Consider the following 13,843-nt stretch of genomic DNA (forward strand, 5'->3'; position numbering starts at 1 on the left):
TTTAAAGCTCAAGGAGTTAATAACTATAAATAACTATACCACACTGGATGGATGAATCCATCTGTCATCTTTCATCTCTGGAAACTTGACTTAGAGGACGGACAACATTCTCATTTGGGCACTGGGTGAAAATTTAAAGCAGGCATATGAAAGGACTAAATATAGATTATAGTTCCTGATTTAGAGCAACTTTTGCTTTTCTGTAGTTTCTAGAGTATGGTGAGAGTAGTAGAGGTGGCCAGGGTAGCATATTAGTATCTCCTGGGGTGTAGGTATGTGGAATTGAAAAAAATGTAACAAGTGGAGGTGATAGGCCCTTGCCTTCTGCCATAGATGATGCTACTAATCTGAGGTTAGGGTCTTAGAAACATATGGAAACTGTGAGAGGCAGAACAATGGCCCCTAAAGATATCCACACACTAATCCTCAAGACCTGTGAATGTGTTATCTAAAATGCCAAAAAAAAAATTTTGCAGAATGATTATAACTTAGAAAGCCTGAGACGGAGAGAGTAGCCTAGATTATCCAGGTGGGCCCAATCTAATCATGCAAGTCATCAAAAGAGGAGAACCTTTCCCAGCTGCAGTCAGATTTTAAAATGGAAAGCAGAAAAGCGAGTCTGAAGATGGCAACATGAAAAGGATTTCACATCTCTTTGCTGGGTCTGAGATGTAAGGGATTATATACAAAGACCAGAGGGAAGCAAGCCTCTAGGAGCTAATGTCAGTGCCCAACTGAGAGCCAGCAAGGAAATAGAGATCTCAGGCCTATAACTGCACAGAACACCTGATTCTTGCCAACACCTGAGTGAGCAAGGAAATGGATTTTCCCTGGAGCTTATAGAATGGAAATCAGCCCTGCCAACATCTTGATCTTAGCAAGGTGAGAGCTCTGACTTTTGGTTTCCAGAACTTCCAGATGATAAATTTGTTTTGTTTTAAGCCACTGTTTGTGTAAACTTTTGATTGCAGCATAAAAAACTAATATAGAAAGAATTTATAAAATCATTTAGTCTATACCAGGGGTGTCCAAACTTTTGGCTTCCCTGGGTCACACTGGAAGAATTGTCTTGGGTCACACATAAAATACACTAACACTAATGATAGCTGATGAGCTTTAAAAAAAATCACCAAAAAAATCTCATAATGTTTTAAGAAAGTTTACAAATCTGTGTTGGGCCAAATTCAAAGCCGTCCTGGCCTGCATGCAGCCCATGGGCCTCAGGTTAGACAAGCTTGGTCTATACATTCATTTTATTGATAAAAAGTAGTGTGGCCAAAGAAGTTGAATTGCTTGTTTAAGGTCTCAGTCTCATCCTGAACAGCGGTAGTGCCTGAAGTAGAGACTACAATGAGGATAAACACAAAATGATTTCCAAAAATTAGGTATTAACACAGTTTCTTATAAAATCAGAAAAGTAGGTAAGTATATTTGAGATTCACAATGAAGAGATGCAACTGGCTAGCCCAGTGGTTCTTTTCAAAATGGGCCACATATTCCTATCATTTGAAAAATGTTAATAAAGGCCAAGGTTAAGGACTAAAGCAGAAAATTTTTTATTTTATTGGTTTGTGGTAGAATCATGACATCAGTGTTGTACTTTACAGGTTCCTGGGGTGATTTAATGTGTAAGCAGAATGAAGAAACACTGTCCTGACAAGTGTTCAGCTTGCCAAGCTTCCTTATGTTATCTATGATGTATTTATCTATAATCACTTACACTGGTCCTAGGACAACACTAAAAAACCCATTGTGTTATGCCTCATAGCTCTCATTTGATAATGATAGGCATATCTGCACTACCTCATCATTAATAAGCCCTATTTCTTTGATTACTCCTTATTCAACAGTTTCTATAATAATATATTACTTATCTATTGCTGTATAAAAATCACTTCAAAATTTGCCATTCTAAAACAACATTTATTATTTCATAGTTTCTGTGAGTCAAGTATCTGGGTGCAGCTTAGCTGGGTGCTTCTGGTTCATGGTCTCTAACAAGCAATCAAGGCACTGACCAGGGCTGCGAGTCATCTCTAGGCTCAACTGCCTGAGGATCCTATTCCAAGTTCATTCTCATGTCGTTGGCAGCCTCAGGTCCACGCTGGTTGTTGGCCAGAGACATAAGATTCTCTCCACATGATCCTTTCCAGAAGGGTACTGACAATATGGCAGCTTGCTTCCCAGAGAAAGGGCTTTGAGATACAGAGAGAATGAGAGAGTGAGACAGTGGAGGGAAACGGGGAGAGGGGAGGGAAGTGTCCATCAAAACAGAAGTCACAGTCTTTTTGGAACTGAATTTAAGAAATATTACCCCATCACTTTTGTCATATTTTATTAGTTAGAATTGAGTCAATTAGTCCACTTTACACTCAAGGGTAGGTAAGTACACAAAGGTATGAATGCTAGAAGGTGAGCTCACTGGGGGCTATTTTAGGAGTTGCCTACTACAGTCCACTCTGGTTCCACTCACATCTTTCCCATAGTAAAATATACTCATTCCCTCTCAAGGTTCTCAGAACTTACCCCTGCACAAAACCCAGAATTTCATAATCTAAATAAGGTCAGATATGGATGAGCCTCCTCAGGTGAAGCTAAGAATTACAGCTCCTCAAGAACAGTTCCTGCAGACTTGTGAAAATAAAGAGGTTATCTGTCCCCTAAATAGTCAACATATAGTGATGGGACAGTCAAAGCATTTCTGCTGTAGAAATCCTACACAAAAAGAAGGAAAACGAAAGTCAAAAAAAGAGTCACTGGTCCATAGCAATTATGAAATGGTCAGATCTTGAAACTTCCTTAATTAGGTTTTAGGGTTGAGAATAATTCCCCATGACTTTGGCTCTACTCTCTGTGCCCCTGATTTCATCCTTTGAGTTATTTTTCCTTTCATTTCAGCTGAATAGTTTTCTCAGTTTATTTCCTGCCTATAGAGTTTTAGTGATCTAATGCCCTCTTTGCATTTTGAACTCTTTCTCTTCCAGTCCAAACGGGCATTCTTCCTGCTGATACAAGTCTCTGAAAAACTTTGTCTGACTCCTGTGAATCTCAGTGAAGTTCGTGCCATTAAGTAAAAGCCACACCCACAAATCTCTTAAAGGAAAATCCTTAGGTTTCTTAGGATTCTTACGGTTTTATTGAGAGCCTCTGTGAAGTACATTCTTAATGTTTTTAACGGACCTTTTAAAGGCTGAATAGTACTCTGAAGAACCACCTTTGATCTTTGAGATGTATAACATAAGGTTCCTGGCTTCATCTCTAGAACATATTTTTCTGGAAGTGCCCTGAATTGATCTTTGCTTCAAAGCTATTTCTTTTTTTTTTTTTTTTTTTGAGACAGAGTCTCGCTGTGTCACCCAGGCTGGAGTCCAGTGGCCAATCTTGGCTCACTGCAAGCTCCGCCTCCCAGGTTCACGCCATTCTCCTGCCTCAGCCTCCCGAGTAGCTGGGACTACAGGCGCCTGCCACCACGCCTGGCTAATTTTTTGTATTTTTAGTAGAGACAGGGTTTCACCATGTCAGCCAGGATGGTCTTGATCTCCTGACCTCGTGATCCACCTGCCTTGGCCTCCCGAAGTGCTGGGATTACAGGTGTGAGCCACCGTGCCCGGCCGCTTCAAAGCTATTTCTTAATCTTAGCATCATTTGCTATCTGGAAAGGCTAAGAATTTTCAAAAACATGAAATTCTGGCTCTCTTTTATTTGACAATACTTTCCTCAATTTTTTTTCCTCTCTTCTTTCACATTTTATTATAAGCAGAAGTATAAAGCAGGTAACACATTCAATGCTTTGGAAATCTCCTTAGCAAGATAACTCAGTTAATTAGGCTCATTTTCTAATTTCCATGTTACTGCAGGGAAGAGTGTTGCTAAGTTTTCTGCCATTACATAATAAGGGTCACCCACCTTTCCTCTAGGTTCCAATAACATGTTTTTCATAACCCTTTTAGGCAGAAATCATGATTTCTATTAACAGTTTATTCAAGCAACTTAAGCTTTCTCTAACATACTCCTCAAAATCCGTCCAGCCTCCTCCACTGCCCAGTTGCAATGCCACACTTGTACTTTTTGTTATTTGTAATGACATCACCCCATTTCCAGGTACGAAAATCTGTTCTAATTATTTATTGCTGTGTAACAAATTATCCCCAAACACAGTAACTTAAAACAACAAACAATTATTATCTCACAATCTCTAAGATTCAGGAATATATAAATGCTTAAAGCAACCCTTAAAGCATAGATTTTAAAAACTTTCCACGATGGTCTTTAGATAGAGGACCTGGGTGACTTGGGGAAAGAGCAGAGGGAAAAATAGTTTTTGCCATATATTCTTTTAAATTTGGTGTCATATATGTGTATTACCTATTAAAATATAATAACAATTAAGATGAAATATAATAATAAAGATGATCTCAATTTATATCATGCCAGTGAGAAAAAGAGAATCCTTCAGGGTAAAAGTGATTAAAGGGAAAATATGAAGAGATGGATCTAAAACTATGGAAGCTGTAGGGCAAGTTGCCTTTCTAATGGTCAAACAGGTAAAACAGGTGAGTCTCACCTTCTAAGGTCAAGAGATTCTGAAACATCCAGACAGTGGCTGAGCGAGATGGAATATATTTTGTGGAAAATTTTTTATTTGGTTCTGGAAGAACTGGACAGCATAACTCACGGAAGCTTGTAGTGGTAGTGCAGTGGGCTTTGGTGTCACATGCACCTGGATGCAAATTCCATTTCTACCATTTTGATGCATTATCATGAAAAATCATTTGAATTATTTAAAAATGTCTTGAACTCAGTTAGAGATAATCATAATGTTGCCATTGTGAGAGTTAAGGAAAAATCTATAATGATCTAACAAAGTCTGGCACAGAATAAACTATTAATTGAAGATAGTGCCTATGATTATTAATAATTATGATGATATCACAATACTCTTTCTATACAACAGAATCAATCAACATGTCTATGCTAGTTTACCGGGACTATCAGGGCCTCTTAGAAATACCAGATTTGCCAAAACCTGGTTTAAAATGACAACAAATTATAAACCCTGAAAAGTTCATTCCTATAGCGCCCTTAACATAATGCTAGATTAAGATATAGTTTGTGGTATTGGAGGCAAAAATATTAATTTTTGGATTCTCTTGAATGTCATGCCATACTCCCTCCTAGTTGAACTTTCTTCTTTGCCTTCCTTATGTCTGTACTCAAATTGTTGAGCATTGCTGAGGAAAATGACCCAGTCAGGCAGCTTAGAAACATTGTAAATGTATGATCAATGAGCCTTCAACATGCCATCAAAAGGCCCAGCCACTTAAACCTAGTTTTCTGTTTAGAACTCCCACCTACCACCATATTTGTACATTTCATCCTCCTTTCCATCTCTCTTCCCATTTCATCCCCTATTTCATTCTATCCCCCATCCCACCCATTATATGGAGGAGCTGTTCCCATTATGAAATACATATTCTCCTACCTGTACTCTGAATCCTATAACTGCTTGCCTTATTAAAGCCTTAACCTATTAATAATGCCCTCGCCTATATCTTTAATTTCTTTCTCTACCTCACATTTCCCATGAGCTTTCGAACATGCTAAAATTGCTTCCATATTTAAAATTAAAAAATTAAAATAACTTAGTTGAATCACATATTCTCCTCCAGCTACTGCTCTGTCTTCTTTTCTTCAAACCAATCATCTCAAATGAGGACCCAATCTGGACCTCTTTACCATCTTAGGTAATGGTATTGCCATTCAGTTGAGCAAATTAAAAACCTTACCATCTCCACTTCTGAATCGCTCCAGCATGTCTTCAACATGCTCTGTGTTTCATCAAAACTGCTCTCACTAAGACCAACAATGACCTTCCCTTGCAGTTTGTGGGCACTTCTAAGACCTCATTTTACTTGGCCTCTCAGTAACATTTGATACTGTTGAAAACACCCTCCTTCCTGCAATTCTCATCCCCCTTGACTTCTCTTTTCCCACTCTCTCACGGTTTTTCTTCTACCTTGCTGGCCACTCCTTCTAAATCTTCTTTTTTAGCTCTTACTTTCTATCTGGCTTTAAATATTTTAAAAATATGAAGGCTTAAATGTAGACCCTGTTTTTGGTTTATATTTTCCCATAGGTAATTTTATCTTCATAATGGGGCTCCTAGACATATTCCCAGCTAAAAAAACCCTCTTCTGAGTTCCAGATACACAGGTTCCCCACATATTTCTTCTTCAATGTTTAAAATTCATATCAAATCCAATAAATTTCAGTAAACTCATGGTCATTTCTCCCCAAACAGGTTTTCTCAGTCTGTCCAGGCTGCTATAACAAATAAATAAACTGGATACCTTATAAATAACAGAATTTTATTTCTTACAGTTCTGGAGGCTGAGAAGTCTAAGACCACGGTGCTGGCAGGTTTGATGTCTGGTGAGGGTCCCCTTGCTGGTTCACAGAAGATGCTTTCTTGCTTTTTCCTCACATGGTAGAAGGGGAAAAGGCAGCACTCTTGGGTCTCATTTAAAAGGGCACTAATTGCATTCATGAGGTCTCGTCTATCATAATCTAATCACCTCCCAAAGGCCCTATCTCCTAATATGATCACATTGGTGATTAGGTTTTCAACATATGAATTTTGGAGGGACACAAACATTCAGTCCATGGCACAGGTCCTCTCCCATATCTTGAGGAATGGCACTGCAATCTAGAAATCCAGATGTCACCATTGACCCTTATCTCTCCCTTACCACCTATATCTACTCCAGCACTGAATAGACATTTTACCACTTAAATATCACTTGTTTGTGATTTTCAGGTACATTACTCAGTACAGATTTTAGTAATAATATTTCATATTTCCAAATCCCACCTAAATCAGTTAATCTGTGAAGATCCCCTTAAAACTCCAAGATGACTCTGGCCCTTTTGGAATTAGTTTATGATATGAGAAGTCATTTTATGGTTTATAGTTGAACAAATTCAGTTAACTCTAAAGGATTCTTTTAGTTCTTCACTGGCCAGAGTTAATTTCCACAATTGTAGTTTCAAGTAAAATTTTTGTTTTTATTGCTTTTTACATTTTTTAGCTTAAGTTTTTGAGTCATACACTGTCAACCTAAAACAAACTCATTTTTTCCCTTAATCTCCCCTTGGAAATGAAATATATTCCTCTCCATACTTCCCTTAGCCTACAGTGAAAAGTCCAAAAAATTGTGAAACAGGACTACTACCTTGCTCCTGTAGAGCTGTTCCACATTAAGTTGACAAATCTTGCAGGCAGAGGTCATTTGTCAAAAAAAATACTGTATTTATTTGAGTTGAACTCACTTTAGGTGCATGGTGTGCTGGGTTGATTATCCAGCTCTTCTTAAATATTTTATCAAACTCTTAAATTGTTTGAGAAATAATAAATAAAACCTCATAATAAAATTTTAAAATGTTCTTGTATCTCAAACTGTGCATTAGAGAAAACACAATTATAGCTCTTCACCATATTATATACCTCCATTATGCTAAATTCAGTAGTCAAGTGGTTGCAAGTGTATTTCAAAATAAACACAAATAATAGTGTGAAAGACAGAGAGCTGCTCTACTTTCTTTTTTTTTTTTTCTTTTTTTTTTTTTTGAGACATAGTCTCACTCTGTCACCCAGTCAGGAGTGCAGTGGTGTGATCTCGCTCAGCTCACTTCAACCTCTGCCTCCTGGGTTCAAGTGATTCTCCTGCCTGAGCATCCCAAGTAGCTGGATTTACAGGTGCCCGCCACCATGCCCAGCAAATTTTTGTATTTAGTACAGATGGAGTTTCACTATGTTGGCCAGGCTGGTCTCAAACTCCTGACCTCAGGTGATATGCCCACCTCGGCTTTATTATTTATCTTTTTCTTGAGGTCCTAACCAAACTCCAGTATATGAGAAATCATCATCTTATAAATTGCTCTAGTGTTCAAAGGAGAATATAGTATCAGCTATATTTGGAGTTTGGTGGCATGATCATGACCCACTGCAGCCTCAATTTCCTGGGCCCAGGCGATCATCCCACTTCAGCCTCACAAGTAGCTGGGATCACAGGCACATGCCACCACACTGGCTAATTTTGTTTATTTTTTGTAGAGACAAAGTCTCACCATGTTGCCCAGGCTAGTCTCAAATCCATAGGCTCAAGAAATCCTCCTGCCTTGGCCTCCCAAAGTGCTGGAATTACAGGCATGAACTGCTGCATGCGGCTAGTATCTGCTGTTTACAAAACCTTAGGGACTCTCTTAGAACTCAGGAAAAGTAACATGCCCTATATATAGATATTTAAACAATATGGATCAATGACCTAAATGTAGGAGCTAAAACTATAAAATTAGAAGAACATATAGGAGAAAATCGTGACTTGGATTTGGCAAAGTATCCTTACATATGAAATAGAAGTCATACGCAACAAAAGGAAAAATAAATGAGACTTCATCAAAATTAAAAACTTGCGTGCTGCAAAGGACACCATCAATAAAATAAAAAGGCAACCCACTAAATGGAAGAAAACATTTGCAAATTACATATCTAAGGGACTTGTATCAATACTATATTAAGCTTAATAAAATGACAGAAATGTTTGTTAAGATCAATTTTTAAAATGATCTATCTATTTCTCCAGGTGGCTAATAAGCACATGAGTGAAACAATGTTCAGCACCCTTAGTCATCAGGGAAATGCACATCAACACCATGAGGTATCACTTCACACCCACTAGGATGGGTAGGATCAAGAAGACAGATAATAAGTGCTGGTGAGGATGTGGAAAAATTGGAACCTCATGCATTGCTGGTGGGAATGTAAAATGGTGCAGCCACTGTGAAACAGTCTGGCCATTCATCAATTAAACCTAGAGTTACCATCTGACCAAGTATTTTCTACTCTTAGGTGTTTTCATTTCTCTTCCAAGGAAAGTAAAATGTTTTGTTTGTGTTCACACAAAAACTTGTACACAAATATGTATTGTAGCATTACTTATGATAGCCAAAAGGTGAAAACAACCCAAAAAGAAACAAAATGTGATATATTTCTACAATAAAATAGTACTCACTTATCAAAAAGAATAAAGTACTGATACATGCTACCACTTAAATGAGACTTGAAAACATACTAAGTTAAAAAAAAGTCACAAATGTGTACACATTATATGATTCAATTCATATGAGGGTCCAGAACAAGTCAATTTATAGATATAAAACGTGAATTCGTTGTTGCTTAAGGCTAAGGGTGAGGAATTAGATGGGGATTGGGAGATATAGCTAAAAGATGAGAGTTTCTTTTTGAAGTAATCAAAATGTTCTAAAATTTACTGTGATGATGGTTTCGCATATCTGTGCCTATCCTAGAAACTATTGAACTGTACACTTTAAATGGATGAATTCAATGTCATATTAATGATATATCAATAAAGCTGTTTTCTTTTTAAAGAAAATGCCTAGTTTGAAATAATAGGTGGTGAGAGGGGTGGCTCTTCACCAGCACCAGAGGGATGGGCAACTTTTTGCTCTGTGCTCACCAACGTTGTCCCAGCAAACAGGAGGGAGTATGCATAGCAGTTAGTTGTGCACATTCTGGAATCAAACTGCTCAACTTTGAACACTGAAGCATTTTCTGTCATTTCCTAGCTGTGTCATCCTACACCCACCATCTCCCTTCTCTAAGTCTCAGTTTCCTCATCTTAGTAACAATAGCACATATGGCTGAGGATGTTGTGTGGAGTAGGGGTTGATCAAGTCAGAAAATCCATGTGTCTGACAGAGCATAGGCACCCTATTGCTTATGCTCTGGGGTAGCTTAGTTGACATTGCTTTACCATCTCAAAGTACTTAGTCAGGGAGAACATCGTCTCAGCCCGTAGCTGCCCAAGCCCCTCTAGCTGGAATTACTTGGGCTTTCTACCCACCAGGATCTATCCAGGTTACTCCTCACTCAGTCCTGAACTACACAGTATTTTGTTTCAACAGTTTTAGCCCAGCAGGTCATAGAGTGTGGAATGGATCTCACAACCATAGATTTGGCATCAGGTGTGCCCACACTGAAGTCTAGAATCTAGACTCTAGACACCCGAGTGTCCTTTTCAACTCCAGCTTTCTGCTAGATTACTTAGTCTTTGACTATCACCCTGAACCAAGGTTACCTATTGATACTATAGCCAGATCCTGAAGTGACCTTCTTGGATGCGGCCTCAGAACTCTCCTCTGAATATTGTTCTAGTACTTACCAGCTAATCACTGGCATCTTGTTATAACTGGACCAATTACATGGAGCCATACCCCTCTGCCCACCGAAACTAGGGTGCTCTACTTCCTAGGCTTCTGCTGCCATATTCAAATGTCTGACCATCTACTCCATTTAAAAGAAATTCTGTCTAAAATTTTTACCTAAGTGGCCAAATCTTCAGACCCAAATAATTAGAATGCCAGCAGTCCATTGAGTTGGACACAGTAGAGTAGAATATTAGCTGTGTAAAGGACACAGCCTTCAGCCTGGTCAGTTTCTTTGTATGGAATCAAGCCTCTTCCCTTCTGCCATGAATCAGCATCTGAGCCTCCAGCATGCATTTTGCTGAGCCCTAGCTAGGAAGTGAATTAATAAAAGATGTTGAATATTCCCTTGATTGTAAATAGGTCTTTTGATGGCTGGAAGACTGGGGAGATTGGCAATTGTAAAATTCAACGTGTGGGGCTTAACAGCTTCTCAGAATAAAGGTCACCCCCTGGGTTTTTTTGTTGGTTTGCTTTCCTCCATTTTGTCTGTGCCCTAGAATCACTAGCAGTGAAAATCTGAAACGTCACAATTTTACTCTGGAATTTTGAAAGCTGTCAGTACTCCAACTAAAACATACCCAGGTTTACATATTTTCTTTTTATTTTCCTCCTGTTTTCATAGAAGTTGAATAGAATTAGAAGACAAATTAGTCATCAAAACAAACTCAAATCTCGCCTGTAATCCGAGCACTTTGGGAGACAGAGGCGGGCAGATCACGAGGTCAGGAGACTGAGACCATCCTGGCTAACATGGTGAAACCCTGTGCCTACTAAAAATACAAAAAAATTAGCCGGGTGTGGTGGTGGGCACCTGTAGTCCCAGCTACTCAGGAAGCTGAGGCAGGAGAATGGCATCAACCCAGGAGGCAGAGTTTGCAGTGAGCCAAGATCGTGCCACTCAACTCCAGCGTGGGCGACAGAGTGAGACTCTATCTCAGGAAAAAAAAAAAAAAAGACACATTACAAAGTCTTTTAAAGCATTCCCTCTGTTGTCCATTGACTCTTGGGGAAAGAAGTGCTCTAGTTTTTTTCTGCAAAACTGGGCATGTAGTTTAGCAAGATCGTTTACAAGACTCTCTCTTTCTCTCTCTCTCTCTCTCTCCCCCCACCTCGCTCCCTCTCCCTGCCTCTCCCTTTCTTTTCCTCTCCCTCCCTCTCCCTCTCTCCTCTTTCCCTCCCCATCCACCACCTTTCTTACGTTTATAAGATGAATGAGAGCTGGAGTTTTAAAAATTTTCTGTGGGTGTTGTCTAAAATTGGGACACCATGGTGACAGTTTAAAGGGGCAAAATGTTTTTTAAAGGATGACAAGAGGAAGGAATAGTTTAATGTTCTAACTTGGGAGTCATTGATACTGACTCACAGGTCACTGAGATCCTTCTCTAACAAACTGTAGAAATCAAGAAGTAGTTGTTTGTTTGTTTTTTCCCAAGATTGGCAGATTAGAGGCATTCGCATGCCTCAGCCACTTGCAGATAGCAAGATAGTACATAAAGATCAAGTCTGTGAGCTTTAATTCAAGAAGCAAATGGTAATCCACCAGAATCTTAAAGAACAACCCAGATCCCAGAGAAGAAAACACCGGCAAACAGCCTTCATGGTAATGTCCAGCTGATAAAAGGATAGAAAAAAAAAAGAAAAAATCCTACCTGCGTGAAAATAATTACAAAAATTAGAAGTGCTAGCATCTCCAGATGAGAAGGAACCAGAGCAAGAATTCTAGCACCATGAAAAATCTGAATGTAGTGATACTATCAAATGATTACAATAGCTCTCCAGCAATGGTCCATAGCCAAAATGGAAACATGGAAATGACAGATAAAGAATGTAAAGCATGGATTGCAAGGAAGCTCATTGAGATGCAAGGCAAGGTTGAAAATCAATACACCATTCTCCTGCCAGCATTACCGACCTGAACCCTCATGTGAAGGGTGCAATCCCAAAACTGGAGTTGGGTAGTAGTGAGCTGGCACTCCCTTATGACCTCTGGCGCAATAGCCTCAGAATCAGACATGGTCCAGAACTTGAAGGACTTAGAGGAATGGCTGCATACTGACTCCTGGGACATGGTCATGGCACTGAATCTGCTGCTAGGGGCTAGCACTGTGGCCTATGGTGTCCCCAAATCCAAGTTCGCCATGGAAGGCAAACACAGCCATCTTCTTCAATTATATCGGTGGCATGCAGCAGGACACTATCCTGGCCAAAGGCTTCATTTCAGGATTCCCTGGTCTCGGCACCCCATCAACGATGACATTCTGGCCGGACCTTGAAAAATTTCCTCCCTAACAGGCTCAAAAGACCGGCAGATGGTGAACATATCCCTGTACATGGTGTCTCAACCCAATGTTCAGGAGCTTCCTAGCATGCACAAGCACCTAGGGCTAGACAACAAAGAATGAGTGTTGCCATCCATTGTCAAAAGAGTACTCAAGAGTGTGGTGGCCAAGTTCAATGCCTCATAGCTGATTACCCAGTGGGCTCGAGTATCCCTGTTGATTCAATGGGAGCTGCCAGAGAGGGCCAAGGACTTCAGTCTTATCTTGGATGATGTAGCCATCACAGAGCTGAGCTTCAGCTGAGAGTACACAGCTATTGTAGAGGCCAAACAAGTGGTCCAGCAGGAGGCCCAGCAGGCCCAGTTCTTGGTAGAAAAAGCAAAACTAGAACACCAGCAAAAGACTGCCCAGGCTAAGTGTGAAGCTGAGGCTGCTAAGATGCTTGGGGAAGCACTGAGCAAGAACCCTGGCTACATCAAAATTCATAAGATTAGGCAGCCCAGAACATCTCCAAGACAATCACATCACAGAATCATATCTGTCTCACTGATGACAATCTTGTGCTGCACTTACAGGATAAGACTTTCACCTGGGGAAATAAAGGCAGCCTCATTAAGGGTAAGAAATTAGCCTGGTAACCAAGAATTTTACCCCCGAAGAGAAAGTGAATCTGCTTCTCCAGTTTTTGAGAACCCAGTTAGGAACCCAGCACAGCCCCACCCTGCCCCAGTACCATGTGAAACTTCCTTGTACCTGAAGCTATCCTCCCAACTCCTCCTGAATAAAGAAAGACTGAAGATCAGCCTTTCTTCTGTGGAATTACTTTCCTCCTCCCTGTGTTGGCCAGGGGTGTTGTGACAGTGTGTGATTCCTCAATGATTTCCTACAGTGTTGTTTCCTCCCTCAAGACTGGGAGGAGATAACCACTAACCTAGGAATTCTCAATACATTTTTATTACTTAAAAAAAAAAAAACAACACAAAGAAACTTCTAAAGCAATCCAGGAAATAGAGATAAACATCCTAAAAGAAAATCAATCAGAGTTTCTGGAATTGAAAAACTCACTTAAGGAATGTCAAAATACAATTGAAAGCTTTATCAATGGACTGGACCAAGCAGAAGAAAGAATTTCAGAGCTTGAAGACTGGTCTTTTTAACCCAATCTAACAAAAATAAAGAAAAACTGATTATAAAAATAAGCAAAGTCTTTGAGAAATACAGTATTATGTAAAGTGACCAAACCTATGAATTATTGGCATTCCTGAGAAAGAAAGAGT

At 39.6% G+C, this 13,843-nt stretch overlaps 1 pseudogene; it reads left to right on the plus strand.

Annotated features, from left to right (window-relative positions):
• The first annotated feature begins 12,299 nt into the window (after positions 1 to 12,299).
• LOC101127435 (prohibitin-2-like) lies at positions 12,300 to 13,204 on the plus strand (annotated as a pseudogene).
• The last annotated feature ends 639 nt before the right edge of the window (positions 13,205 to 13,843 follow it).

Source organism: Gorilla gorilla, chromosome 8 (assembly GCF_029281585.2).
Source record: "Gorilla gorilla gorilla isolate KB3781 chromosome 8, NHGRI_mGorGor1-v2.1_pri, whole genome shotgun sequence".
NCBI classification, from domain to species: domain Eukaryota; kingdom Metazoa; phylum Chordata; class Mammalia; order Primates; family Hominidae; genus Gorilla; species Gorilla gorilla.